Raw genomic sequence first — 6,641 nt, forward strand, 5'->3', positions numbered from 1 at the left:
TAATATTATTAAATTGTATTAAATTCATTAAAATAAAATTTAATAAATTTTAAATATAAATTAGATCTTGGTTTAATATAAATTAACTTTATTAAATTGATTAATAATGTTAATAAAGTAAATTCAAATTAAATATTCATTAAAAATAAATTTAAATTAAATCAATTTTACTGAATTATTTAATTTTTATTAAATTTTATTAAAATTAATTTTAATAAAAATGTTCTTAATGGTTTTAGAAATTACAGGTGTCAGAGAAGTGTTTCTTATATAATCTGCTTTTTCTCTTCTCTGTATTCTCTTCAGCTAAAAACTTTTGATTTATCTTTTATCTTAATTTACAAAAATGAAAAATGTTTTTCCAAGTATTTCAGCTTTTAAAACATTATATGATTTTATTTCTCCTGATTTCTCCTCCCTGCTATTTTTTGATCAAATGGTTTTAAAAATGTATTTATAAGCCTTATTTTAGAGCCAAAAAGTACGTAGATGAACAGTCCTGATATTTAATGATACATTCTTGCAAATTAACTTTTCCATTGAAAATACGTTTGGTTTGACTTATAAAAATGGTCTTCTTTCTGGACATTAACATCTAGAAAGGTGAGAAATGAAAATAAGTAAAATGGATGGGTGCCATAGTATTTGCATTAAAAGAATCTCAGAATTTATCCACGAAACTTCATGTTCAGGCCTTCCCACTGTCACTTTCTTTTAGTAGTTTCACAAGGTTTTTTTTTTTTTTTTTTTTTTTTTTATAAACTCAAGAAGTCACAACTTTGGTTATGTTTTTTTTTTATAGACTCTGAATTCTGAGCTATATAGATCTTTTTCTCATGAGTTGGATTTTTCTTCCTTTCTGTTAATTAAATGTGCCATTTTATCTTCATAAAATTAAATGTAACAAATACAATCATAAAAAAAGAGGTTGGAGCTAATGGCTCACTACTGGTGCACTGTACAGTTGCTCACAAAGTACATTAGAATTGATTATTGTTGAGGATTACGTCATAACATCAAAACAAAATTTTATACACAAAAAGTGCTACATCAAACAAAACAAAATAAATTTTTTAAGCACTACAGCAAAAAAAACAAAAAAGAAAGAAAGAGAAAGAGGGAAGACAAAATACCTAGTAGCTACATACATCAGCTTTTTTCTTTCTCTTTTTGTCCACAAATACATGACACTTTTTCCAAAAGGTCACTCTCAAAAAGTACTGAGTTATGGCTTCATTAAAGTGCTACATCATCTCTGGCTTGAGAGTCACTTATGGCTTTAAAAGGTCCTTTAGTACAACCCTAGCAGGATGGTCTGGGGACAGTGGCAATGGTGTAAAGGTGGGCATGACATCTGCAAAGGGTTCCAGAGAAGATGCCCAGGTCCACTAGGTCCCAGTCCAGCTAGGTGAGTAAGTGGCTCTGAATTCTGCTGCCTCTTTACCACTTCCCGGCACCTTTGCACCTTGCTTTCTTCTTCTTGGTGAATCTAGAGTTCCATGGCACGAGCAGAAAGTTTGGGTGGTGGAACAGCTGGATGAGATTCCGTTTCCAGAAACTTAACAAAAAGTTCTGAAAAAGAACTCTTCCGCACAGATTGCTGACTTGGTATCAAAGGTGTGCTGGGGACAGATTTGGGTTCTCCTCCAAGCCAACCAGGCATCCACGTGGTAACACCCGGTAATCTTCATTCAACAACTGCTCCATTTCCCCCTTTTCAATGTCCAGGATCCTTCCGATTAACCGTAGCACTTCACGACGCTTACTTTTGGGTGTGCGGAAATGACCGATAGAAAGGTTTCTCAGGAGGCCTTTGTCCACTTTTCCTTCTGTGCTGCTTGTCCTGTTCGTCAATTTCTTTGGTGTACCGTCCAGCATTTCTTGCAGGAGCTCACTTTGTTTCGTGAGTTCTCCAGTCTGTTCCTCCTTGAGATCTAACTGTCTGGGTGCTGAATCCCACACAACATTTGCTTCATCCTGTAGTAATAATAATGCTTCTCCTTCGACTTTTTCTGCCTTTGCCTTCTGTTCTTTCTTGAACTCAGCAGGACACATAGCTTTTTCTTCTTGTTGGAAATGCTCTCCAACCATCTGCAGGTTACTTAATGACAGGGCAGACTGCGTTCCTCCTTCCTGGGAGAGTGGAAACTGCAGTGCCTTCTCATCCCTCTGTTGGGATTCCATCCTCAACTGTTCCTGCAGGGACTCTATCTGCACGTTGGCTAGATGACTTGTAGTCGAAGATGAAACTAGCTTTTCCTCCAACAGCGTGACTTTCTTTTTCAGTTCAATCTCCCTTTTTTCCACAGCCAAAATTTCCCGGGTGTGGGAATCCTCTGATTCCAAAAGATGGCTGCGTAGTCTCTCTAGCTCCCAGTGTAAGCGTAATTCTTTGTCATGCAAGTGTTGAACCTCGTGCTGGAGGGTCCTGTTCTCCATCTGTTTTTGCTTCAGACACAAGATGACTTGATCTGTCTCTTGCTGAAACATAATGGTCTTCTCCTGCATTGATTCAACAGCAGTGACAAGATGACTGAACTCCCCACACTTGTCCTCTTCTTTTTCTTATAACAGCTGCTCAAAGGCAAGAGCTTTCTCCTTCATAGTCTCCAGCTGCAAGTCTTTTTCTTGCAGCATCACAGAGAACCTCATGTTGGTCTCCTGTAATGCTTGACACTCCATTTCCTTTCCTTTGGATGTTTCTATTATGTTTTCATTTTCCTCTTTGAGTTTAGAAATGTCCATTTCTAAAATGAATATTCGCTCCTTGAGGATCTTGGCTGCTTGCCTCCATACTTGGTTTTCATTCACTTTGTTAGTGAACTCTTCATTTGAAGAAAGTAACTGATCCCTTTGGGCTCAGATTAAGAGATCTTTTTCTTTAAGTGAATTCAGTAACACATCTTGCTTTGCCTTTAGCTGTTTAATTTCCGAATCCGTTTGTTCATGTCCTTTGCTCTCTATCTCCGACAAAGCAGCCATGGACTCACACAACCTGTGGTTGTTTTCTTGAAGAGTCTTAATTGTAGCATCTTTTTCTTGCAGTGACTGTCTCAGCTCTTGGACCTCTGCTGACTGGGAGCTAAGTGATGAAGCAGACAAGGGCTGGGGTGAAGTACTATCAAGTTTTCCTACAGAAAGTGCCTTGGCATTGCAAAGCTGCCTCGTGCACTGCTGATCCTGGCCTAATTTGGTGTCACTCAGCTCATCACTTTGGATGAGGCCGGTGTGGTCTGCTTCTAGCTTAGAATGATTTTCATCATCACCCACAACTTGGGCTTGAAGTGGAAGAAGCTCCTTCTGATGTTTCCATTCCTCCATTTGTTTAACTTGCTGTTTTAATTGATTACGTTCCTCTAGGAGCCCCTCGAACTGATGACAATTAACACTAAAACCTCCCCTCTCATTACCAGTGCCGAACGTTTGGAAAATTTCCAGTAAAGCGTGACATTTCTGACTTAGCGCATCTGTCTCAATGTCGTTTTCTCTGATGATACAAGATAGATTCTGCAGAGTTTCTCTGAACATATCTTGATCACTGCTTACAAATCGGGTGGACAATTTTCTATATTCTTCCTGAAGCTGGATGAGGGCTGCTTCTTCCACAGCAACTAGATCCTTCATTTTGGGATGTTCTGCTTTTAAAGGCTGTTTTCCTTCGCCTTCTCGTTCAAAGCGGCTAAGACTTGTTCTCTTTCCGTGGTGAAGGTCTGCAGCTGCTGCTGAAGGTAAAGGACATCCTGGGGGTGGGAAACTGGAGACAGTCTAGCCTGAAGAGCTGGTGTCTCCACATCCTTCTACTGGACAATTTGAGTGAGTTTACCAACTTCATCTGTGGACAGCTGATGAATCCCTTTGGTTAAAGATACATTCTGTTCTTTTAGAAGTTTAATCTCAAGTTCTCCATCTTGGATTCCTTTCACTGACGTCTCATTTTCAGATTTCAATAGGTTGTGTTTTTCACCTCCATTTTCTATAGTAAGGCTTTCTTTAACTTTCGGTTCTCGAAGAACATCGGAATTCTCTGTTTGAGTGTCATGTCTGTCTCCAGGCAACTGGGCTTTTATTTGTCCAATGGTTTTCCGCAAATTCTTAATTTCCTCATCTTTTACTAAAAATAACTGGGTATGCGCAGCATTCATCTGCTCATATTGGTATTTCAATTCATTCATTTCCTTCTTCTGCTCCTGTAAAGAATGAAGTAGGCGCATTTTACCCTGTGTCTGATCTTCAATTATCTTCTGATGATGTTTAATTTCCTCTTCCAGATGATTACTGACGATATTCAGTTGAGATACCTCAGATTCTAGTTCTGTGATACTATCGAGGGTTTCAGGCTCAGCCACAAGGACAGCTCTGTGCTGCTGTTCCCTAAGTCTTTCCAATTCTTCTTGCAGATGATTTCCTTCTTCTTTCATGGATCCAATCCTTCTGTCCTTTTCTTCTATAGTTTGCCTTAAAGTTTCATTTTCTCTTAAGACCTGAGAACACTTATCTAAATCCTTTTGGAATTCTGAACTTTGTTCTTTGAGTTTGTCAATAAAAACTTTTTTCTCACTTATACGTTGTATCAATTGCTCCTGTTCTTCTAACTGAGATGCCAAAAGTTCCTTAGTTTCTTTTTGGTCAGCAGCCATTTGCTCAATATTCTTTTTGAGGCTTGTGATTTCAAAATCCTTCTCTTGATTGAGTTGTTTCAATTTCTTGATTACAAGGTCTCCTTCATATCGTTGTTTGGATAGCTCGTCTTTTATCAAAATTATGTGCTTTGTCACTTCCTGGTTCTGAGTGTCTAGTTCTTCCAACTCAGCTATCAGCATTTTCTTTTCATTAATACTTTGATTCAGTTCTTGCTCCTTCAACTCCAAGTTAAGTTTTAAGTTATGGAATTGCACACACAAATTCACGTCTGTTGAAGCTGTACTTTTAATTACTTCATATTCACAGCTCAATGTTGACAGTGATATCTGAAGTTCTTCCATCTCTTGACTCAATAATGACTTCTCTTTTTCTAAAACTTGAACACGCAGATTCAGTTTCAGATTGTCTTCAGCCAGACGGTTATCCCAGTTTAAACCATTCAGTCTCATTATTTCCTTTTCAGCATCGGACAGGGCTCATTGCAGCCTGAGCACTTCTTCCACCAATGAACTCAGTGGAAGAATTTTTCCCTTTTTGGCCACAGTATCACTCTGCTCCATCACAGAAGGCTGCAATTTACTACATTCCAGTTGCAACTTCTCACACTGCTCAATTATTTGTCCCTTTTCCACACTGAGCTGCTCTTGTTCTCCGTTCCAGACGTTTCTGTCATTTTCTGCAGAAGATAATTTTTTATTGTTGTCTTTTATTTTGATCCTCAAGTTCTTCTATCTCTTTCATCGACTCGGCGTTTTCAGTTTGTAGAACCTGAATAGTTTTTTTGCATCTCACAGGCTGTAACCCCTGAGTCACCTTGTTGTGACTGATTTTCAAGTTCTTCAATTCGTTCTTCATAGTCACATAATTTCTCTCGATGCTGGGAACTTTCCTCTGCCAGTTTCTCTTGATGTTCCTTCTGCAAAACTCGCATTTCATGTTGATGATTATTTATGTCCTGACTTTGGTTTTCTTCAAGTACCTTAATAGTATTTTGGAGTTTGCAGATTTCCCTTGGATCAGAATTAAGTGTTCCTTGTGCTTGACCAATATGCTTCCAGGGGCTGACTTCAGATTCAAGTCTCGAAAATTCAATTGACAAGCTCTTTATTTCATGTTGTGATGAAATGATGTCACTAAAGTGCATATCTCCATCAGGAAGAGATGAAAACTGACGACTGATTCCACAGCTGGATGGAGCCGGTGCAGTGGTTATTGGTATATCACCAGCTCCGGAGTGTACTGATTGGGCAGGTGACTGCCGTCTCCACAGGTGATCCTGCAGCACCATCTGTCTTGCTTTAGGTTGGCTGGCTTTTGTCCCTCTCTGTTGCAGTTGATGTCGGTAACGTGCAGAGGGAAGCTTTATGGGAAGCCCTGATGCTTCTTCCTGCTTTTCTTCCGGATCAGTACAGTCCTTTGTAAGTCTTCCAAACATTGATGTGAATGGAGATTGGGGAGCTTCAATTTCCTTTCTCCCACAATGAGGTAAACCTGCTTCTGCCTCTTCTAAATCGTCCAGAAACGCGTCCCTGGCGAAGCTGGAGATATGGCCGGTGAGGGAAGCCAAGCTGTCCCCCACCTGACCCAAGGAGTGGCCCCAGCAGGAGCTTAGGCCTCCAAACCAGGACGACATCGCTGCAACCTCTGAGCCGCTGCAAAACCCTCTCCTCTCACCATCCACCTCTCTCCACGGAACGGCCTCGAGCGCTGCGGGGTCGATGGTGACCTAAGCCTCGGAATTCGGGGCGCTGCGGGGCTCGGGCCAACGTCGCCTTCTGCCTGGTAACGCAGAGCCCTGGCCTGGGCTTCCACCAGGGACTCGCTGCCAGTGGCGCAGTCACCTCTGGGGGCCTCTGCTCCTTGCCTGGACTTTCCGCTGTCCCCCTGGGGTGACTCCGCCCTCAGCGTTGGTGACGTGCCCCTGCAGGGCGGGCTGCTCCTGCACCTGGACTGGCCGCCCTAACTCCCTAGGATTTTCAATATTCATGAAGAAGCCTTTT

At 40.7% G+C, this 6,641-nt stretch overlaps 1 pseudogene across 1 annotated transcript; it reads right to left on the minus strand.

The window, feature by feature from the left end:
• Positions 1–1,271: 1,271 nt before the first annotated feature.
• On the minus strand, positions 1,272–6,274 carry LOC308635330 (thyroid receptor-interacting protein 11-like; annotated as a pseudogene). Its single transcript has one exon. The product of its transcript is annotated as a thyroid receptor-interacting protein 11-like (transcript).
• Positions 6,275–6,641: the final 367 nt, after the last annotated feature.

The sequence above is a fragment of the Spermophilus citellus genome, assembly GCF_964194105.1.
Source record: "Spermophilus citellus genome assembly, chromosome: 16".
Taxonomy (NCBI): Eukaryota; Metazoa; Chordata; class Mammalia; order Rodentia; family Sciuridae; genus Spermophilus; species Spermophilus citellus.